Genomic DNA, 24,487 nt, shown 5'->3' with positions numbered 1-24,487 from the left:
CCCTCACTTCCATTGTCTTCACATATTCATATAACAGTTTCGAAAAAACATTACTAGAAAAGTTATTAATTGACCTATCTTTGTGTGTATAAGTATTACTAATTCTAATTGGAACTACTTTTTGTGAATTCTTCTCTATACTTGTCACATTTTCTGTATGCATTCCAAACTCTACTCTAAAAGTAACTAATAAAACTAAAACACCCCATAGAAGCATTAATAATCCAGTACAACAGCAGCACATCCTACACCACCTCTTAAAGAAGGCACATCTATTTTTATTATCCTCTATGTTAGCCATTTTAGTTTAGTCTCTACTACTCCACTACTGTTTGAACTTCTTCAATTCTTCAACAATTCTTCAGCTTTCAGTTTATCCAAATGATCTCTCTGTTCACTTGATCCAAGTGAATCCTTCTTTCACTCAGTTTGGATACTTGTCATTCTTCACTTCAATTTCTTCAACATCAAATTGTATCAGATCTCCAACATCAAGATCCTCAGTACTCGACTCTTCTCCAATGTCAGTCAAAAGTACTTTCAGAATTTCACCAGTATCTTCCTCAACCACTTCTCTCAAGACCACTTCCGGATTATCTCGAGTCACTGTTTCTTCTTTTCCTCCTTCAGACAGTGCCACATAAGACCATTCCGGTGATCTGTACTTTTGGTTGGGTCTTCTTACTCTTTTTATTTCCACTGGTTCGTTTGACTCCTTTGATTCTTCTCCTTCAGCTTTTGAACTTTGACTCGAAACTTCATTCACTTGTTCAGCTTTTGATGAATTTGCTCTTATTACTCTGTATCTCAGCCTCTTAACTCTGTTGTTAGGCCAACGGTCTCCTCTTAACACCTTTTTCGGCTTTGTTTCTTTATTTCTCCTTTCTCCAATCCAAGTTCTCTTTCTCAGATCTCGACCTTCTGTTTGTTCATCTTCATCATCTGTTTCAAGTGCCTCTTGTTTCCGTTTTCCAGCAGTTTTCTTCTTCTCCACAGATTTTTTCACCACTGTTTGAGACTTCCCTACTCCTGTCCTTCCTCGGGTCTCCGACACGCAATCTTCTTGCTGTCTACTTGTCCCTTCACCTGACTCATCAAGAATGTTCCCTACACCTCCTCGGGGTTCTTCCGCAATCTGTCCCTCTCTATCTTTTTCTGACCCTACTTCTTCAAGTATAATCTCAAGTGGTTCTTCAATCTCCTCCTCTTCCGATTCAGGAGTAGTCTCTGTGTGATTTCTCTTTTCTTTTCTTTTCCCTTCACTGCTGTTTGAAACTTCAGGCTCTCTTACAGAATTTGATCTCTTCTCTGATACTCGCAGTGATTCTCTTGAAGCTCTCTCTGCTTCTTTTCTCACTGATTCCGTATCTTCAGTATCTTCACCATCACTGGAATCTGACTCTTCAAAATACTCTTTACCAGTCCCTTCTTTTGGGTTTGGAACTCTCAGAGTATGACTTGCATGTACCCAGTGCTTCACTCCAGCACACTTTACTGCAGTCGTCGTAGTCAGAATAACTTGTCTCGGCCTTCCCCACCTTGGAATCAAGCAATTTCTTCTCCTGTGCACCTTAATCCTCACCCAGTCTCCTGGACTCAGATCATGGGCTTGCTTCTTCTCAAGTGTGGTAGCTTCTTCTCCAACCTGGTGAAACACAGAATGAACTGCGTCAGCCAGGCCTTTACAGTAATCCAAAATCATGTCATCAGTTATTGTCACCAACTTATTGACAGGCACGAATGCATGGCGCATAGCACGTCCCATGATTATCTCATGCGGGCTCAAACCAGTAGTTCTATCTGGAGTAGATCTCATTGTCATCAGAACTAGAGGCAAAACATCTGGCCATTTCATGCCAGTGGCTAAGCACATTTTCCCAATCCTATTCTTGATCGTGCCATTAATCTGCTCAACCACACCAGAAGCCTCTGGTCGGTATGCACAATGTAACTTCTGCTGTATTTTCAATGCTTCACAAATCAAACCCATGAGCTCATTTTGAAAATGTCTACCTCTATCAGACTCAACTGTTACTGGAAACCCGTACCTAGGAATCAACTCCCTCAACAGTAACTTTGCCACTGTCAATCCATCATTTCTTCTAGTCAGGTAAGCTTCCACCCATCTTGAAAACAAACAGACTACCACTAGAACATACCTCAGTCTGTTCACTTGGGGCATTTCAATGAAATCAATCTGCATTCTTGTAAAAGGACCTCCTTCTCTGCCTATTGTTCCCAGACTCACCACTGTCTTTTTCCCAGTGTTAAATTGCTGACAAACTAAACACCTCTGACAGATGCTCTCTGCAATTGTCCTGAACTTTGCATTGTACCAGGTTTGTTTGAACGACCTAACCATCGCGTCCCTCCCCAAATGTCCCTGGCCATGATACATCCTTGCCATTGACGACAAGATTGAGTTAGGCATCACTGGTCTGCCATCTCTGTAGACCCAAACATGGTCTGTTTCTCCTGGAGCACATCCTGCCTTAATCCAATCTTGTTTCTCTTCTTCTCCTGCCTCATCTTGTAACTGCTTCACTTCATCCCAGGTCTCTAGGACATTAGTAAATATCACAGAAAGAAAAGACATTTCCCTTTCTCTGTCCCTATTAATGGACTGATTTGTCTTGGCACAATACTGCGCAACATCATTGGCGTACCTGTTTCCAATCGTTATGAAATCCTCCCCCTGACCATGGGCAGCACACTTTACAACTGCTAACTCTTTAGGCAGCTGTATCGCCTCAAGCAATTTTCCAATCATTTCAGCATTCTTTATTGGAGTTCCACTCGATGTCAAGAAACCTCTTTGTAGCCAAAGTTGGCCAAAATCATGCACAACTCCAAATCCATACTGACTATCAGTCAACACAGTCGTCCTCAAATCTTTCCCAATTTCGCAAGCTTTTGTCAATGCTATTAATTCAGCAACTTGCGCAGATTTCACTCCTTTCAATGGTGATGCTTCCATGACCTCTGAAACTTTGCACACCGCATATGCTGCACATAGCACACCATCATCATTCCTCAAGCATGATCCATCCACAAACAACACATGATCATTCTCAGGTAAGGGAATATCCCTTATGTCTGGTCTTGGTTTTGTACAGTACTCAAGCACATCCAAACAATCATGATCATCTTCCATTTTCACACCCACATTTTCAATGTCTGGCAAAAGTGTCGCTGGATTCACATTCACACATCTCTCGAGAGTCACATTTGATGCTCCCATAATCACTTTTTCGTACTTAGTCAACCGACTATGTGACATGTACTGAGTTCTGCTTCTTGTCAAAAGAATTGCCACATTGTGAGGCACGAATACCCTTACAGGATATCCCATTATAATTCCCTCACTCTGTTCCAGGCTTCTGCATGTTGCAGCCACAGATTTCAGACAACCTGGTAAACCCACAGCTACAGGGTCAAGTGTTGATGAGAAGTACGCAATAGGCCTTCTCAATTGTCCATGTTTCTGGATTAACACTGAAAGTGCACATCCATTTCTTTCACTGCAGTAGAGCTCAAATTCTTTTTCATAGTCAGGCATACCCAAAGCTGGAGCCTCACACATTTTACTTTTAAGCTCTTCAAATGCTGCCAATTGTTCTGCATCTAAATCCAATGGATCTGTCATTTCACTTTTTGTCAATTTAATCAATGGCTTTGCTATCAGGGAAAAATTAATTATCCACTGACGACAATATCCCACCATACCCAGGAACATTCTCACTTCTCTCTGGGTCTTTGGAGCTTTCATTTCTCTGATTATTCTGATCCTGTCAGTAGTCACTTTTCTCAGACCTTTTTCAATATTGTGTCCAAGATAATGCACCTCTTTTTTGCAAAATTGCAATTTAGCTGGAGATACCTTTAACCCTCCATCTGCCAGATGATTCAGTAAAGCTATGGTATCCACTTCACAAGCTTCACGTGTCTTTGATGCCACCAACAGGTCATCTATATATTGTACTAGCACTGAACTCTCAGGCATGATCAGACTTTCCAACGATCTTTTCAATAACTGATTGAATATCGAAGGACTCTCCGTATACCCCTGTGGGATACGACACCATGCTAAAATACGCTGGCCAAACCTAAATGCAAAAATCGGTTGGCTGTCATGATGCAATGGAATTGAAAAGAACGCATGACACAAATCAATCACTGTATACCACTCAGCATCATGTGGAATTTGATACAGAATCACTGATGGATTTGGCACAATAGGACAACATGCCACCACAATTTGATTAACTTTTCTCAAATCCTGTACAATCCTAAATTTCCCATTAGGCTTTTTCAGTCCCATTATCGGTGAATTACACGGACTACTCAGTAGTTCTCTTAGAACTCCTTGCTGAATCATTTTCTCAATTATAGGAGTTATCCCTTCAATTATTTCTGGTGTCATTTTGTACTGAGGAATGTTAGGATATGTGATTCCCTCTTTCACTGCAATTTTCACTGGATCTACATTATTCATCAATCCCACATCCTCTCCTGTAAAATCCCAAACTGTTCTTTTCACTGTGTCTCTCAGCTCTTGAGGCAAATCCTCCGGATTAAACACAGCAAATGCACCAATTAACTCACTTTCTCTATTTTCTAGAGTCACTCGGTAGAAAACATCATCATCTGGTGTCTCAAAAGCTATTCCATCTGGTGTACAAAAAATTGTGCAGTTCATCTTACACAATAGGTCCCTACCTAACAAGTTCACTGGACTCGTGTCACAGACAATAAATCTATGCATGTCTGAAAATTTCCCTATCTGTACCTTTACTGGTTCAGTAAGACGTGTTCTGATTTGTGTATTGGCTACACCAACTACTTGGATTGCTTCATCCGAGAGAGGAAGATTTCTAACATCTGTTGACCTGACAGTTGATCTTGTCGCACCTGTGTCTACCAAAAAAGTAACACTCTCCTCATTTATTTTCCCATCCACAAATGGTCCTGCCTGGTCTATTTCTAGAGTTGCACCAAGTATGCACTCTTCCTCCTCTCTTCGGCACCGTCAATAATCACCCTCAGACTCACTCCCTTCACTCTTTAACAAGTACTGCTGTACTTTGTTAGAACGTCTTGGTTTGTTTACCTGCTCATCATTGTAGAATCCTGAATCCTGATTATACTTTTGTACCCCTCTATTCTGCGGCAAGGGCGGTTTTGGCTCTTGACTCTGCTGTCTCACAACTTTCTGTTGTTGCTGTTGTTGATTATTTCCTTCATTCTGGTTCTGCACCTGTTGATTTAAAGGTTTACTCTCATTACTCACTAATGGTGGATTAGGACATTCAGATCTCCAATGTCCCAGTTGGCCACAATTGTGACAAGGAAACTTTTTCTTCGCTTCCTCAAGACTTCCTTTTCCTGCATATCTGGGTCTATTTCCTGCATTATTTCCTGGATTATTCGCCTGTTCTACTAACTGTGCTTCCTGTCTTTCTGCAACTTTCACTTGTGCCCACATTGCTTTCTCTTTCAGCTTTCTTTGTTTTGCTTCAATTTCATCACTGAAGTATTTTGCATGTCTCAGGATCTCATCTACTTTTTTACTCTGCCAATCCACTGTATGTTCACGAATTCTCTCACCAATTTCAGGTCTAAGGCCATATACAAATCTGTATACAAAGTGACTCAAATCTTTGTCACCCAGGTGTTCATCTCCACTGAATTGTTTAAAAGCCAGTATCAGCCTCTCGTAAAAAGCATGAACTGATTCTTTTGCTTCCTGTTGTGTTCGATCTATCTTAACCCAGTCTGTCTCTTTTGGAGGAACTTTACTCTTCAGGTATACCATCACCTGATCATATTTCCTCATTACCTCTGGATCTGGTGCCCCTGTTCTTGAATCTCTTGGATATTCCTCAGTAGGCCAACTCACAACTATTTTACACTCAGTCCACAAGTCTGCTGGAACAATTATATCAAACAGACTATTCAGGTCAACCCACAGCACTTTTGACAATTTCACAAACCTATCTACCTGCCTATACCACTCGACGGGCTTTTCTCTCAATCGAGGGAAATCATTCGTAAATGATAAAATATCCTGTCTGGTCCATGGAACATGTACATATCCTCCTCCAGGTATTTCTCTCATAGGATAATTATTCACCGGTTTCTCCTTTTCTCTCACTGGAAATGCTGAATAAGTTGTTCTATCTTCAGATTCCTCTCTTTTCTTATACCACCTATCCTTCCATTTTTCTACATCACCCCATCTTCGCAATAATGCTACCATTTCTTTAATCTGTCCTGTTCTACCAGTAGCATTCAAATTTTCAATATCCTTCTCTGTAAAATCCATCCTGTAAGTTTTCTGTAAAGCTTTCACTTTATCAATGTCAACTCCCTGCTCATTTGCTATTGTTCTTAGCCTGTCATGAGTATTCCTTGCTCTCCAGGTAATACTTTTACACATAAACAACAGCTCACCATCATGATGACTCTTCAGGATTTCTGTTGGAACTGTTCCTGTCACAAGCTCTTCTAATTCTATACGTAACCTAGCCACATCAATAATTTGTGAATCCTTATCCTTTTTCTGAAGAACCTTCATCCAATCATTCAAATCATCATCTGTTATTTCAGCAGTTTTTTTCACTGGAACCACTCTTTTTTGCGGTTCTAAAATTGGCATCCCTGAACAACTAGGTTCACTAGCATCCAATAGTTCACTACATGTGTCATGTCTTGTTTGTCTCAGGTCACTTCTTTCTGCTCTTTTATCTGAATCTCCTGAAGGACCAACTGAATTTGTCAGATTATTCCCAACATATGGAATCACCAGTCCATTTTCACCTGCTCTCTGTTTGTCAAACACAGGAATAACCGGACCTATAGTTACAGGCACCGTAACAGCTTCCAGATTCTTCGTTAACTCCCTAATTTTCTCAGTCAGTTCTGTTGTCGTTTTTGCTAATTTTCTGGCATTTTCCTCACTACTTCGATTCTCTCTCTCCCTGAAAGAACTACTACTTCTTGATTCAGGTGTCACTTTTTCTTTCTCAATAATACAGACTGTATCTCTTATCGGAGAAACAACTGGTGTACTCTCATCTGGTTCTGGTCTATATGGAGGTGGTCTCTTGTAAATCATGTCATTTAAGACCTCATCATCATACTCATTAACTCCAACTGCTCCTTCTTCAATTGTTCTCATAGGATATAATCCCTCTGACATATTAACATCTCGCCACCTTTTCATCCGATCATGATGTGTTTCACGATCATGTCTCCTCCCAAACATATTCCTGTAATACCCTCCAGATCTTTGCTTTTCTCGCTCATGAACTTCCTCTTCCCATTCCACTAAAGCCTCGAACTGTGTAGGTCTTGGCTTCGGGTCCAGACATGCCATCTTTTCCCGTAAATTTCTCAACACGGCCAAATTAAATGAACCATGTTCTGGAAATGCTAGAACACCATCTTCTTTAGTATACCTAACCCAATTCTGCAACCATATACAGGTATGTAATCCATATTTCGCAACCATGAAGGATGCAGGTGTTTTCGCTGGAGGTAGCAACTCACCCTCTCTCGTTTTAACCTCTTTATCCTTGCTAAACCACTTTTTAACTTTCCCAAAGAATGTTTTTTTCTTTTTTTCTTCTTGGTAATACATTTTAGCGCTTACCAAAACTCTCTACTCTCTCCGTATTATAAATATACAATACGAGCTTCTCAACCAATAGTAGCGCGACTCACACTAACGCACCAATCCTGGAGCGTCTGCGTCACTACACAGCTCTTCCAATCTCTGCGCGACTCACACTAACGCACCAATCCTAGCGCAAACCCTATTCTGATCCACTATCCAATCAGAGCGCGGACTTTCTGACGTCAACAGTCGCTGCAGTCGCTTGTCTCCTGTCTTCTGTCACTCGTCTACCCCTCCTTTACAAAATCTCTCAGTAGACTTCGTGTCAAGATTTCTACAAAATCTATTAGTTACAACATAAAAACATCTCCATTGTCTGCTTCGCTAACCACAGAATAGTAAAAGAGAGTCTATTTTTCAAGAGTCAACAACCTTTCATACATCTCATAACTGTTTCCTCTAGGACTTATCCAAAGAGTCTTACAATCAATAAATGTATATACATTCACGCACATTCATGCAAGAAAAATATAGTACATGCACACAGAATCCTGTTTCCCAAGAACAGCGCACAATCTGCTCCACTACAGAATTATAACACACATTAACTAAGCAACTTTGCCCAGTTCCTCAAACAAGCTCAGAGAATACCTATTACTCCTCCCGCGATAAGCTTTAACGAAAATCCTTTACAGATCCCTGGGACTTAAGACCAGAGTTTCAAAGATAACCTTCACTACGATACACACTCCTTATATACCAGAAATATATTCTAATTGTAACATACAACAATGTCACTGATTCCGAACCCAGACAATGTGAACGCGCAACTTCAATTGTCACACGTTATTCCTTACAATTCCGTCTTTCCCGAGAGCAGCATATACTTCCTCTGCCCTACTACGGAACTGCTACCAGCTTCCAAGTTCCAGAAGCACTACATATAACTCAACATGACGACTTCAACATAAAGTATTAGTACATATACCAATATCGACAAAATAAAATCAATAATCAATAAGCTAATGTACAAGCAATCTTATCAGATCAAGACAACCATCAAAACCATCCTATCTCTGCTACCAGGAAATTGATAGGGATCAGGGTATCTAAAATATGCCCACTACCACGGATAGAGTAATCACACAGTTACACGCACATACATTCATCATACGCTAGGGCCCATTTCACTAACACACGCTCAAATACTCTACCAGCAATAAACCTGTGGAAAGAAAACACCTAAACACCCTGCATCGATATCAGGTCGATCAGATCTGGTTTTGTGACTGTCCTAATCAATAACATAATCTACACAACATATACAATAATGATCAGAAATATAAACCCAATAATTGACAAGAAAGAAAATTCAACACCATGTTTAAAATTATATTGCTTTATCTAAAATTAGTCAAAGTAAATCAATCAGAATAAATCATTTCTCATAGTTACCTATTCTAACTAAGTGTCAGAACGGGTCAGGACAAGTCTCTCGGTAAAGTCTCTCAAGACGAAGTCCTCAGCATCGATCCTCAGCAACGTAGATTCACGCGGCAAAGGCAAAATGGCAAGTGGCAAAATCCCTCCCTAAGCTAACATTTTTTATAGTAAAAATTACAATGGAAACACACATAAAGTTTGCAAAATACATTGAATCACTGAGCAGAGCGAGAAGGAAGAAATGTAACATTGCTACATCTGGAAATCTCCGCTCAGGAAAAGTCACAAGACGGAAACTACGGAACAGGAACCAAGATACTATTTAAGTATCCGATTTGTTCAACTTCCCTCGGCAGCCGAGCCACAGTTCATTGTTCATTTCTAAAACTTCTTTGTCTCCCAAGGCTACCCATGATGTTCCATTTCTTTTGGAGATCCTCCAAAACTGCTGCGTCCTCATGGAAATTTTCATTCAAGGACCATGGTCAGCCAACTTCAAGACCATTTCCAGCAGGGGTCTCCCTCGTCTCAGTTTTCACATATTCACTCGAGGCCAGGCTCACAAAATCAGCCATCATGAACTAGGCCTCCATAGGCCACAATAGACCATCTCAATTAAAAGAAATAAAAACAACGTTACTACAGCATAATGATTAAACAGTGTTAACCCCACTAATACCCTTATGTGTATGCATTTATCTAGCTCTCGCGACATAAAAAGCATTAATTCAGACAGCGTTTTGTGCTCAAAATAAACAGCACACAGCAACGTTTAAACATGAAAACTTGCACATTATTTTTTAGAAAACAGAAACAGCACACGTATGCTAACCCTCGTGTAACTTTCTCTTATGTTAAGACAAACGGATTGATTAATAAAAAAAAACACACTTGCACAAGACAAATAATTACTTGTTATTTATTAATATTTAATAAAACGCATAGACATACTAGAGCTTCAAAAGCCCCTGAATTTTCTAAATGAAAACTCTGCTCCAGGGTCAACAGCCAACTTAAAGAGCAGGCGGATCCTGATCCTTCAACTGAGACGCTTCATGTGTTGAGTATTGGCTGGTGATGAGTTTCTGTGTTCTCAGTGGTACAGAAGGAAGAACGCTGGATGGTAAGCATACAGACTGTGTATTTATTCAAGATGGGGAACAGTTGGAACTCCGTGGTCCTGTTTTCTGTGCTGGCAGGGGATCTGGGTAGTTTTCTGTGCTGAGGGGTCGGGTAGTTTTCTGGGCTGAGGGGTCAGGGTAGTTTTCGGGGCTTGGGAGGTTGGGCTGCTTTTATGGGCTGGGTAGGGGGTCGGGGTAGTTTTCTGGGATGGGTAGGGGGTTGGGGTAGTTTTCGGGGCTGGGTAGGGGGTGGGGGCTAGTTTTCTGGGCTGGGTAGGAGGTCGGGCTAGTTTTCTGGGCTGGAGGGGTCAAGCTAGTTTTCTGGGCTGGATAGGGGGTCTGGCTAGTTTTCTGGGCTGGATAGGGGCTCGGGCTAGTTTTCTAGGCTGGGGGTCGGGCTACTTTTTTGGGCTGGGTAAGGGGTGGGTGGTAGTTTTCCAGCCGGGGGGTCGGGGTATTTTTCTGGGCTGGGGGTTCGGGGGTAGTTTTCTGTGCTGGGGGTCGTTTTTTTTTTAAAGGTTTGGGAGGGGTCGAAGGTAGTTTTCAGGGCTGGAGTGGTCAGGGGTAGTTTGCAGGGCTGGGGGAGGATCAGAGTAGTTTTACGGGCTGGTGGAGGGTCTGGGTACTTTTTTAAATTAGGGGTTAGGATATTACATCTAAGGGCAGTGGAAAGGGTTGGCGTAGTTTTAGGGACAGCGCAGGGGAGGTAGTGGGTCGGGATAGTGTGGGTTAAGGGACAGGGTTTTCAGCCTCAGGGGAAGGGGTATGGGTATTTGGGGTAGTTTGTAGGGCTTAGGGGAGGGCTGGGTAGTTTTTAGTGCTTGGGGGGTCGGGTAGTTTTTTAAAATAGGGGTTTGTGTTGTAGGGACAGCGCAAGGGGGTGGGAGGGGGTTGAGGTAGTATTTAAGGGTTAGCGACTGCATGGGGGTTGGGAGGGGTTGGGTATTTGGACCTTAGGGCAGAGAGGTGGGCCGGTGGAGCAGTTTGTAGCTTAGTGTGAGGCAGGGGGGTTGTGACCTTAGCCACGCGTACCCCTTTACCATTCATGTCTTACCATGAAATTATGTGGTAAAGTCATGAGTCATGAAGGATTGTGCGGTTAAGACGCTTTCGTGGTTTAGGCTGCGTGGTAGAGGCACGCATGGTTTATCCAGTCGTGCCTCTATCATACAAAAATTCAAGACCTACACCCAAACTCAAACAAATATTCATCAGTTCAAGAAGATTGATTTCTGTGTTTGGCGTAAAGTCTGATGAAAAGGGACAATTTTATTCCAAACAAAAACCTAGGAAGGCTTCTCTGTCTGCAAATATTCATACTGTCTTCCCTACTGCTGCCCCTCTGTGGTAAGCGCCATTCTCTTCTCCTGCCTGAACCCGCCACTCTGCAGATTTCCAGCAGCCTGCTGTGCACTCTTCTGCGGTAGTGATGGAGGCAAACGAGATCTAATAGTGGCTACTGGCCAAGAGGACTCCTCAGGAGCCCACCTTCATGCTGAGCAGCTCACGTCAGGAGCACTTTTCCAATACATCTCCACAGTAATATTCAGCTTAAGAGACGCAAGGACAAAGGAAAGGCAGCGCCATTATCTCTGTATGCGCAGTCTGCGTCTTTGCAGGGTGGGTGGCTGGGGCGTCCCGAATGCACAACCGCGCAAAGGCTTACTAACCGCTGCGCTCTTCACGAGCGCATCCAATAATCATGAGATCAAACAGCCATGAAGGCAATTCAGATAGGTGAGCTTACAGAGCATGCAGGAAACCTACACAGCTTCATACTATATGTATGTAAATTATATAGTGATTTTATTTTATTAATGAATTTTCACAGAATCAGCAAACTAAGGTTTTGATGTCAAACTATTAAGATAGTTTTTTAAAGTGCGCTATATAGCTAATTCATATTAACACAAAATAAAACACACTCTAATACATTTGCAGGAAAATGATTTATGTGTAGAGAAATTTAGTTACCCTTAGTTATTCCCACTGCTGGGTCAGTCAGCAAGGATGCCAGATAGTGCAATGCAGTTATATCCTTTAGTTAGTGGGGGGCCCTCAGACACCCTACTCTCCTGCTTAAAAGTGAAGCAAAGCCATTATCTCGTTCCACACTCACAAACACACCACCTATCAGTACAGTGATCCCTAACACATGTTTACAACATTGGTTGTATGCTAGAATATGAAGTAAAATAAAATTGTCAATCGACTGTCATGCATTGATTCTCCCTTCAGGGTTCTGCCATATACAAGGCAAAAAGCAGCTATGCCCTCGGCAGACAGGGGAAAAACTCCACGAGGGTCAGACATTCCTGTTCTTGTTTTTTGGAAGCAACATTCTGTTTGGGTGGTTATTTCTGTAGAACAAAAAAACGCTGAGCAGGCCACCATGACATGGGGTGCTGACTGTGCTCTGCTGGCCCATGGCCCTGAAGTTTCACAGACAAAGTGGGAAACATTGAGTTGGGATTGACTCTACTTCTGAGCTGGCGGGGAGGGGCCCCTTCCGGTCCAGAGGTCGATGGCTCTTCACCAAATGGAAAATAGCCATCTCAGAACCTGTGGGGCCTGAAGAAAGACGCAAACATAACCGGTGGATGGATTTACCTTTAATAATTGAAAGCCTCTATTGACTCACAGCATTGTATTACTCTGCAGTCAGCGGTAAATACAGGCTCGTGAGCCTCCTATAAGACCAACCAACGAGGAGCCCCAGCACGCGCACCACGTTACCCACGCGCACCCACAGCCTCGCCCCTCTCAGCTAGAAGAATGCAGAGGAGTTTCTTTCAGTCACTAAAGGAAATAAATTGTCTTAAGACTCATCAAAGAAAAAAAACCAGTGCAACCAGATGCTTTTTTTCCGCTAAGTTTTATAAGCCTCGGCGGAGCAGTCAAAAAAGGAATAAACCCGCAGCTCAATGACAGTTATGGCGTTTTTATTGCGCTTCCGGCTGTGCGCACGCTGCTCCAGAAATGCGCTTGGGCTCATCGCGGCTCTGCAGTAAAAATGTGCATGGGGGGCCGGTGGGAGGGGGCCTGGCAAGTGCTGGCTAATGAATCCTTTTGTATCTTTCGCGCTGTTTTATATCTTCTGTAATCAATCACGCGCCAATATGAGATGCAGCGCAGAAGCGACAAAAAGCGCAGACCGCGGCCTCCCGAAAGTTTTCATACAGAACTTGAAATTGCATTTATATAGCCCTTACTACCCCGGAAGTTGCTTTGCAGCACGTTTTAGCTGTTTGTTGTCCAGTTTTGGCCTCATGTGGATGTTATCATGTATTTTGAGATATGCAGGTTGCGGGCGCAAATTATGGTGTCGAAGGTTGCACGTGGGTACATGGCCTATCAAAACTATTTTATATTTTTCCCTTTCTTTGTTTAGTCTTGTTTTGTTTTTGAAAACCTAATAAAAACCTTTTGAACCCCCAAAAAATATATATTTTTTAATGTAGTCTCTTTACGGTGTAATTTAACATATGGGTAGGGTAGTTCCCACAAGAACCAGGTGTAGGAAGCTGGCTCTGTATATAATATACCAAAAAGAGGTATATTGTGCAATGAGTCCAGGGGGTTCCCTTATGAGTGGACAGGGGCTTGCTCTAGCAATCCAAACGGGGTAGTTGGTCTAGCAGCCTCAGTCTTATGAGAGAAGAGTGTTAGACATCTGCAAATACACACAATAGTCAATAAATGATGCACACAACTCAATAAGGAAATCCATACTAATTTATTTTAAAAAACGTTTCTTTAAATATATTTAGGCAATAGAATCAATACGATCAGGAAAGTACGTTTTTCAATAGAAATACTTTTGCACTTAAAAAGTTGACAGTGCATTTTTCGGAAGTTGCAACGTTATCCTATGGGAGGAAAAACAAGTATGGCATTCAGGTACAATACAGCAAATTACAAGACCAATATCTCAGACCTAAAGTGAGTGTAGGGCAAAGTCCAGGGCAGAACCAGCAAGACACCACCAGCGACACTAGGGCGGACGGGTGCAGGGGTGCAACACAGCGTCGTGTGCCCAATGGAAATCAATGGAGATCGGTCTTCGTGAAAAGAGGCTGCAGGTTTTGACTGGGAGGCCAGTCGGGCTGAACCAACGGGTGGCTCAGACCTCACGATGCTTGGGGATGTGGAGACACCTTTGGCCTTCATCTTCATGCGCTAGGGGCAACGGTTGCGGAGGTGTCTTTAGGCGTTGGGCCTTTGTCACCGGGAGTGGCCGCAGTAGAGGGGGCCTGCAAACAGAGGCCGCAGGCGGCGTTGAGAAGTCCATAGCAGGGAAACCCAAGGTGGGCTTCAAGTCTGGAGGGTCTGGGGACCATGTTGGCACAGTTGGCCCACTTCAGCTTGGTCTAGGCAGCTCGGGTGCAGTGGTGCTTTTAGGGGTTGGGTTCTCGCGGTCTTGGAGCCTCACAGATAAGTCTTTGGTACCCGCAAGGTGCAGAGGAACAGTTCTGCTGCTCCTCTGGAGTTCTTGTTTCCTGTACAAAGTGCTGGCAGCTCTCCAAGACTTTGGAGACACAGCAGCTGCAGGACAAGTCTCTTATGATCAGCCATCGAAGTGGGCATGTTCGGAGGGGCACTGCGTGCCCATACTTTTTTAATTTAAGGCAAACAGTTCCCTACATTCTGTTAATTCCGAGAGCTGACATGCTTCAGCTGAGTGTAAAGCAGGGAGTCTCCGGTGCTTTTAAACCAAGGGAGGAGCAGACAGCTAAACAAGCCTTTTTGCCGGTGTCTGTTTACCTGAAAGAAATGTAAATGTGCAGCAACTGTTCAATCTGCAAATGTAAAGGGAGCTTGGAAGCCGGTATTGGTGTTAATTGATTGCTGCTTATGGTACAATTGTCTAAGTTAGCAGACAGGCCAGCAAGGTTAGTGCCAAGTCAGTTGCTGTCTCTTCCGTTCTTGCTCTTTGCGACTCTTCATGTCCATCTTTTTCTTTCAGGTCAGCTGGATTTGATTTTCTGGTGCCAGTGGCTCCCCCAAATACTGAATTTAGGGGGTGTTGGTGGAAAGTAGGGTAGTAGCCAATGGGCTATCCACCCCTGGGGTCACTATGCCCCCTATATGAGCACTTCCTGTGGGAAGTGGGCATAATCCTGTCTCAAAGTTCCTAAGTTTGGTATCACATATTCTGAAAAGTCGTCTCCACTTCAGGTTAGGCCCCCTTAGGGGTGGTATTTGACTTGGGGTGGGCTCGCCAACCTGACTAGCTGATTTTCAGCAAAAGCCCAGGGAACCGCACCGAGTAGGTTACAGAGCGGGGCAGGGCCCTTGATGTTTGTATGACCACAGGGCTACCCCTTAAAGCCGTTAGGTGCCCGGAGATGAGTTCCCTCTCCCATAACTGGATGGAGTGATAAGAGGATTAAAGAGATAAATTATCATTTTTAAGGAAGAAATAAGGAGCAGCTATCTGCCCTTAGATAAACAGCAGTATGGGGAATCTCCTTCTGCATTTTCCAGGAAGGGCGTGTTGTTGCCCTGAAGAACAGGACCTTTATGGCCTTGTAGGACTGAAACATGTTGGCTTTGGGGTCATAGGACCATATCTACTCCTATTTGACCCGCTTTATACATTTTTAATAATCCTAGCAGATCCAAGAATAAAGGGATACTGGGATTTGCTTGCGTTTTTTTAATCTTTAATTCCCCCTGGTCAAATTATCACCAAGAGCTCCCTGAAATACGGTCGAGCCCACCTTAACTTTTAGACGTCAGGGTGACCCTATGATGAAGCATGACACCACTAGGGTGTGTGAAGGTAATTAAAACAAAAGGAATTGTTTCCCTCCCCACTCCTTAGTGGGTCTCTTCATCCTAGGACTTCCCATTTGTACCTTATCAGGGTCTATTATAGAAGAGACGTGGTTATCATCCACGCATCCAAGGAGTACTTATTGTGATTCAGGAGCTAATTTTCCTGCCTGTCCAGGTGCCAAAGGGCTTTGGAAAAAGGGGGTTTGCTACCACTCCTGTGAAGGAAGCCAGATTTGCATTTCAAAGGCAGTGGCTTCTTTGAAGCTCTCCTGCCTTGGAATGCTAACACCTCTTCCTGAGCAGGCTTTGTTTCTGACCTCCTGAGAGCAAAGGCCCTCACTCTTGAGGGTCAGAATCTCAGCTCCAGTGGCAGGCTGGCTAAAGCCAGTCAGTCAACACACCAGTGGCTGGTAGGTTTTCAGGGTGCGCCTCTAAGGTGCCCTGTGGGTGCCTGCATTTATGAATCCAATACTGGAATTATTGTGGGTTTATTAATAGGAGATGTATAATATAAAACATCCCTATTTCAGTGAAGCCATCATGTAGCTGGGGAACTCATTTTCACCAGTGACCAGCACATACTTTTATAATGGCTTACCTGTTCACTTGTACTGGCAGTAATAGATCTCAACAGCACAGGGGAATATCTGCTCATGCAGATATGCCCTCACATGTAATATAATGCACCCGGCCTTAGGGCTGTTAGGCCTACATAGGGCTGACTTACAAATAGTACATGTAGTGTCAGGGGACATGTCATACAGGGATGGGTGTCAGGTTGTTTTTTCCCTTTTGGCTGCACCAAAACACACAGCCTGCAGTGGAAGTCTTGCATGTGTTTGGTGAGGGGTCTCTTAGGGTGGCAAAATTCGTTCTGCAGCCCTAAGGGACCCACTTCAGTATCTCAGGCCTTATGTACCAAGGGTACCATTTACTAAGGAGCTACAGAGAGTGCTAAAGGTATTGCCAATTGGGGGAGACAATTGGACAGTTTGGGGAAAGCAATCTGGCTCTGGCGAGAACCTGGATAGCAGGGACCCCGTGCACTTTCAGTCAAAATCACATCAGATACCAAGCAAAAAGTGGTGGTTTCCATGTAAAAACGGAGCACTTTCCTACACCATAGCAATTCACAAGTTGCTCCAGTCAGCAGGTACCTTATTAAAGGCTCGAGTCCTCTGCACACCAACTTCAAAAGGGAGAAACAGCAGCAGAAAGAAAACTAGAACTCTGAGCTGGAAGTGGCCATGCTTGTCGGTTGTGATATACGTGGTTGGACTGGCCAGTCTACTGGTCAGGTATTTGACTACGGTGCTGCTTTCGGGGCACACTCGGCCGCTAGGACACATCCACGAAAAGTTCCACAGCCCAGATCTACTCAGGGCACCTGAAATATTAGGGTAGTTTGAACATTTTGCCAGGGTTGATTTTGGTTTACTGTACATCCCGGGCTGATACCTGGGTTGGGTGGTGAGATTTCCAGTTTGGACAAAGGATGGCCTGTCACGTCATTGTGACTCGATTCAGAAAAGGCAAAATGTGTCAGTGCCAGGCTTGAGAGCTTTAAACGATGCATGAATGGTGCCAGTTTTGGCTTGTTATTTATAAGGCATTCAGTGCAAGATTAGGTGTGAGCGAGGGTTTATGTGTTGTGCAAGGCAGCATTACTTGCAAGTAAAATGTTAGACTCGCTTCAACAGGAGTCATTGTCAGTGTAAGACATGGTTTGGAAGAGGCATGATGCATTAGAGCAAACTTAGATGGATCTGCACATAGCATGAATTGTTAGAACTGGGCTGCGTTGTTTTTAAAATATTCTGATGTATCAGTACAACGATGAATGCCAATGTAGAGGACTAACAGGCACATGCATCAAAAAGAGAGTTTGCGAGTCCTTATTTGCGAATTTTAAGGAATCGCAAATAAAGACTCGCAAAACACGATGCAACAAAAACATTGCGAGAATATAGCGAATCGCTAAAAATCGCTAAATAAATTGCGATTTCGGCATTTGCGAACTCGCTATTAGCGATTTCGCAATTAGCGAAATCGCTAATACCGAAGTCGCTTTTTGATGCATCCTGATGACATCACAACCAGGAAGTGAGCAGCACCAGCCTCATTTCCAGTGCACAGTGTCAGGGAGAGGAGGGAGCTGGCTCTGGGAGCAGAACAGGAGTGTGACAGAGACAGAAGAGAAACCTGTGATATCAAATGGAAGCCTCACAAACAGCAGAGGAGAGCCAAACAGGCAGGAAACGCAAAATTAAATTTGCAGAAAAAGAAATTGACACCCTCATTGAGGGAGTAGTCCACAGCCATGACAAGCTGTTTGGAAAGGCATCATTGAAAGTGGCAGAGCAGGAGAAAAGGAAAATCTGGCTCCGGATCCAAAACAGGGTCAATGCCATTGGGGTGACACACCGCACCATTGAAGAACTCAAAAAACGATGGTACGACTTGCGCAGTCGGGCTAAGGTGCGCATAGCTGACCGCCTGAAGGAGGCAAAGAAGACAGGAGGGGGAACACCAACAGACACTGGGAACACTCCCATGGAGGACTTGATTGAATCCACCATCCAGCCAGAAGCTGTTGTTGGTGTGACCCAGCTGGACACGTCCGGAGCAGCAAACACATCTGAAGGTAAGATGAATGTATGTTTTCTTAGTGTTACAAAATGTAAAGGTAGAACTCGACCACAGTACAGCCCAAGTGCTGACCCTGAACATCCAGTACACAATGCGTTCAGTAGGTGAGGGGCATTATGGGAGATGTAGTCAGGTGAAGCAGTTAAAATGTCAAATCTCAGAGTAACAACCCAAAAAAGCTTAATAGAGTATAAAATCATTTACAAATGCAGATATTTATTACTGTGCAATTAATATCACAGACATGAAATAATACAGTGTTGCACTGTTTCACCTCACAGATGCGCAACGTGTAGAAGATGTGGATAGCGATTCCCCAGACATGCAGGACACCAGCGCAGGTGAACAGATGGACACACCTGTGGTGCAAATAAATCCCTCAGGTCCAACCAAGTCACGCAGGGCTACTGTTCCATCCCTAGTCACCATGGAGTGTGAAGATGATGAGGCTGATGCAACACCAGGTGGCAGCCATGGCCAGACAACTACCATCACAAAAACACAACCACAGGTCCCCAGAACTAATCACAGAGCCCGGCGTAGGAGAGGAAGAGCACTCAGGACACAGCAGGAGGAGCAACCAAGTGATGTCTGGGGTGGTCTTGAGGGACAGATGCTCCGTATGCAGCGCCTGCAGACAAAAAACACACGATTAGTACAATTGCAAGTTGGCAAGATGGCAAGCAACATAGCAGTACTGTCAGAAAGTGTGCAGCAACTGAGCAAGGTGATGCATGAGGGAAATGTATCCCAGAAGAGACAGCATCGTCAACTAATGGTGCAATTGAAAATGTTTGCTAAATCAAACAATAGATTGGCCACGACAACTGCACTGCTGGCGCGTAGGTCTGTGACCATGCAAACTGAAATGTGCCATTGGAGCGGCGATGTGGCTAAAGCACTGGACCAGGTCACCAATGCAGTTGATTTGCTAAATGCTTCCACAATTGCGGCCAACAATTTGACGCCCGAAGAGGGTAGTGAGGGTGGCTCAAGCCTAAGTAGTGTGGCTGTTCCAGTCCGCACTGCAGGAAGACGCAACACACGCAGCAGTACCCCCGCCGCTTCCAACATAACGGATGACAATGCAGGGTCTGACAGGCGTCTGGGTGTTCGTGGGAAAAAGCGCTAGACTGGCATGTACAAGTGCATTCTACTATGGTGACGTAACCATTTATTTGGATTTGACTTTTCACAGACTGACAAGTGAATTGACATTTGCAAACCACTTATGTCCATTGCACTGGTCAGATTACAAGTGTGCTTGAACACTCATGGCAATTTTATTTAATTAAAGAATACTTTGATAGCAATAGTCAGTTTCTGTGTCATCATTACTCACCTCAGAAATAATTTTGTGTGATGTCAAATCTTCTCCTACGCCCTTCTGCTGCGCCTGCCCCTTGTGCTGCATGGTGTTGTGGCACTTGCTGGTTCCCATCCTCCGAATCGCTGTCAGACACCTCGATGTCCATTCCTCCCCTTGTCGCTATGTTGTGCAGCATGGCACATGCCGCTACTATCTTGCAGCATTGTTCAGGGTTGTACTTCAGTGCTCCACCGGTCTTATGTAGACATCTGAATCGGCTCTTCAACAGCCCAAATGTGCGCTCTATGATGTTCCTTGTCGACATATGTGCTGCATTGTACCTCTGTTGATTGGCAGTTGTGGGATTGAGGTAAGGCGTCATTAGGTAATTACGCAAGGCGTATGCGCTGTCACCTACATGTAATGGAGCAAAGAGTCAGTGGCAGCTTCACATTGACATACGTACAATGACAGTGATAAACTATAACACATATTTACCAAGCAGATGTCCCTCTCCAAATTCTCCCCTGACAAGACGGGTGTGTATGCCACTTTGCCTGAAGATATAAGAGTCATGTGCACTCCCTGGAAATTGCGCAACAATGTCAGTGATAATGTTTTTGGCATTGCAAACGACCTGAATATTGAGGGAATGGTAAGATTTCCTATTTCTATATATATATTCCTGTGTTGCAGGGGGACATATTGCAACGTGGGTGCAATCAATACAACCCAAAACATGTGGGAAACGAGCTATCTGGTAGAACTCCTGTTTGGTTTTTGCAAGGTCAAGCGCGGTGGTAGGGAACTTGATATGAGACCCGATCACGGCCATCATGGCATCAAGGAATGCTTTCAATATTCTTGAAAGTGCGCTTTGTGACACACCTCCCGCAACAGCAATGACCCCCTGAAAACTGCCTGACGCCAGAAGGTGTAGGCAACATAGGACCTGCACATGCGTTGGGATGGCATTGGTCCTACGTGTCTGTCGTTGCATTATGGGGTCCAATTCATTGATTAGATCATGGATCATTGCTGCATTGAGCCTATACTTGTCGTATATCTCATCCTCTTGCTGGCCTAGCAAAGTTATGCGGACTCTGAAGATGCGCTCATTCATTCGCCTCCGTCTCTGTGCGGCAGCCTGCAGCCTCATCCTCCTCGCCATCAGGTAAATCCCTGCCATTGTGAACAGTGCTGGCTCATTCTGGGTGTGTTTAAATGGGTTTCAGTTGGTTTTCACCTGTCTGTGATTTGCACTCATGATTACCACCTGGTTGTGATCCTTCTTATTTAGCGATCGCTAAATTGCGATTTTCATGGAAATCGCTATTTGCGATTTGTCATGCATACATTTAGCGAATCGTTGTTTGCGATTCGCTAATTCGGACACGCTAATACCGATTCGCTATTTGATTCGCAGAATGTTTTGCGATTCCTTATATTTGCGAAAAAATGGATTTTCGCAAATATACAGTTGATGCATTTCAACACTGACTTTTGCGATCGCAAACGGCCTATTTTTGCGATTCGCACCGTTTGCGATCGCAAAAAGGTTTGATGCATGTGCCTGATAGTGCCTAATCTGGGCTGGTGTTGGCCTACAGGAACTCATTTTTAGGGTCCAACACTTATTTTTCTTCAACATACTTTCAACTAAATAAAGAGAGAGACTAACGCAAAAGAGAAAAGAAGGAGGAAGATAAAGATGGAAAAACAGTGACAAAAGGGAGAAAACAGGGATAAAAAAACCCTGAAAGAGTGAGATAAAGAGGGAGGGAGAATGTGGTGGTGGATGAAGGAGCCTTGAGGTGTAATCAAGACTATGTAGCCTTGGTATTTGGCACCCCAACCTTCAATAGTGCTAGCTGCCGGCTTCTGAGCTAAACTTTTGGCCTAGCACTTATTCTTTTACAAATTAAGCACTGCAACCAGACAATGCCCAGCCCTGAAACCAAAGTATTGAACAAGGAGCAAGCAGTCACTTGGAAAAGGCCCAGTGCCTGAAGGTCTAAAGTAGGGCTGTTTCAAATGCACGTGGATTCAGACTATTTCATAAAAAAATATTAATCAGGATTTAAATAGATGTTTGAAACATATCTGTCAAAGAAACTTGGTGCTCAGATCAATTGAACTCTTAAAATGTTTATTTGCAAAACAAAAATGAATCACAAAATTGGTTGATAAGGATGCCTCTAACAACCATATAAAAGTGAGCACTACTAGGCAAATGCAAGACACAAATAAATAGTATTTCACAAACAGGCTTTCTTTTGGAGTCACATAGTTTCTGCATACACAGTACACATGTGCTGGAAAGTGACATCATGAGAACAGAAGTAGACAACTTCCCACAAGTGGAGCCAAAGAATGAGCTATAAACTGAATTGCAGCAACCATTACTAAGCACAAAATGTAATGCAATGAGTAAGCTTCAAATCATATTGAAGCATCCTACACTAGTTACAAAAACAGAACAGCCAAATGAGCAACACGTTTCGCTGTAACATCTTATGCTAAGCACAAAAATGAAACCGATGAATGATCAACTGGCAATACAACATGCTATGCTAGCCACAGAAAAACAACCAATGAATGAAGTGCAAACACTGTTCACAAGTATTAGAAAATCCGCACCTCAGGGTCTTTCAACTACAACTATTCACTTTACTCAAGGAATTAGACAGTAGGTCATTTTGCACCATCCATAGGAATACATTCATTTATGTTGCACATCAGCACCAGATTTATCAAGGCGCTGCACAATTGCAAAGTGATGTGAGGTGTTGCTGAGCGATGTGAGGTGATGGAAAGAGATACTGGTTATTTTGAGCTGAAAAGGTGCCATTTGCAGCTTTGCATCCCTTAGCACCAAGGGGATTCACGTGAGTGTTTCTTAAGCGGATCAGCACAGACACCCATAGGTTTGGACGCAAAGCGTGATCTACTGAGTTAGCCAGACTGGGATTTGTGTCTTCAAAGAACGAAGGGCTGCATGGAGCTGGCATTAACAATGGAAACTTTTAAATTTCTTTAAAAAGCCCATTCGCTGTTTGTGTGCTGAAGTGCACAGCACACATTCAGTGCTTGAGATCCTTATGAAATGTGTCTAGACATGGGAATGTGCGCTTGAAGGGTATGCTTCCAGTACAAATCCTATGCTAGGAAGCAAACACGCTCCTCAGCACCATGGTATGCCGCTCTGCATCACTCAATGCAGTCTAAGTGCAGGGCCTGTGCAGGGGATGAAAGCAGCAGCAGGTCAGCCTTAGTAGATACAGCTCTGTGCTACGCTGTCCACCTAGTGCCGCACAGTGCACCAAACTCAGTTACTGCGTTATCTGTTGCCAAGTGTCATTGGCAATATGTGCCACACTCAAATGCTTTTATTCACTATAATACATGTGCTTCCACTGTGAAACAGTTCGTTTCTCCTGTTATTGTCTAATCTTTACTTTTCTCATTTCATAAATTCTTGCCACTGCTCTTTCCTCTCTCTCGCCTCTTTGCATAACCTTTCCCTTCTTCCATTTTATTTTCCTTTCACTATCACGTCACCATTTTTCCTTCCTTATCTCTTTTGCCTTTTACATGTTCACCTTGAGTTTGCCACTTCACTTTCTCCATTTTTTATCTTTTCCTTTTTCTTATGTATTTTTCAGTTTTATATATTCTCTGGCCTCTAAGAGCCATGAAAGAACTTCAGTCTTCTCCAACCAAATCCTTGGTCCAAGGTACGGTTCAGGTTATGATTTTAAAGATTATTGCTTAATGTCACAAGCGGCTCAGTTTTTTGTGGTCAGACTAAGCACAAGGTTTCTTTTCAGAAGAGATGAGGTGTCATACAAGCTAAGGCATGTGGAAATTCAAACGATGGAAAAAACAGTGGCAGCTCCAGTGGCGGCTGGTGACATTTAAAGGTGGTGAGGCGTCAAACAATAGCCGTACTGTAATGTTGCGAGCGAGTGTAGCGAGCGAGCCTGAACAACCTTCGGAGGTTTTGGGGGGGTTCTACCCCCGAGAAAAGTTTGAAAAAAGAGTGGGCAAATGGTGCATTTTCAAGCAAATTTGAGATAGCAGGAAGGTTAATAAAGCAATTGTGAAACTGTTCTAATAAAAACAGTCACTGGCAAAACTGTCAGTCTAATCGGATGCATATCAGACATCAGCCTACCACATGCTCTGTCCATCTGTGCCACTGTGTGCTATTCTTTCACAAGTGATGGTTTGTACTAAACGCCCCGATGGTCTTGTCTGAATGCAGTGCCTGCCATACCAACAGCCAGAACTCTGTGTCCTGACCCTGCCTTGCACATGCCTGCACCCAAACGCAGTTAAACTACCGCCGCCCCTGCTCTCAACAAATTGGCAAGAAACTAAGTAAATACACCGAAGGTGATCACAGGACACCACTGCAAGACACGGAGTCAGGAGACTAGTTCCAAGACGACAAATTTGTTAGATCAGACAATCATGAATACAGAAAATAATCATCGCAGTGTAATTATTTTCAAAGCCAAAACATCACCTATAAAAGGACAGGCTGATAGAATACATATTCTA

The 24,487-nt window shown here is 43.6% G+C and overlaps 1 long non-coding RNA gene across 1 annotated transcript in view; it reads right to left on the bottom strand.

Annotated features, from left to right (window-relative positions):
• Positions 1-18,827: 18,827 nt before the first annotated feature.
• Positions 18,828-24,487, bottom strand: part of LOC146868473 (uncharacterized) — a 104,235-nt gene continuing 98,575 nt past the window's right edge. Inside the window, exons 2-3 of the long non-coding RNA XR_014966250.1 lie at positions 19,955-20,335; positions 18,828-19,243 (exon numbers count right to left, since the gene is read on the bottom strand). This is a non-coding gene — a long non-coding RNA (uncharacterized LOC146868473). The remainder of the gene's footprint in view (positions 19,244-19,954; positions 20,336-24,487) is intronic.

This window comes from Triturus cristatus, chromosome 1_2 (genome assembly GCF_964204655.1).
Source record: "Triturus cristatus chromosome 1_2, aTriCri1.1, whole genome shotgun sequence".
In the NCBI taxonomy this organism is placed as follows: domain Eukaryota; kingdom Metazoa; phylum Chordata; class Amphibia; order Caudata; family Salamandridae; genus Triturus; species Triturus cristatus.
Note: the sequence above shows the minus strand (reverse complement) of the source record. Positions and strands in the feature narration are given on the sequence as shown.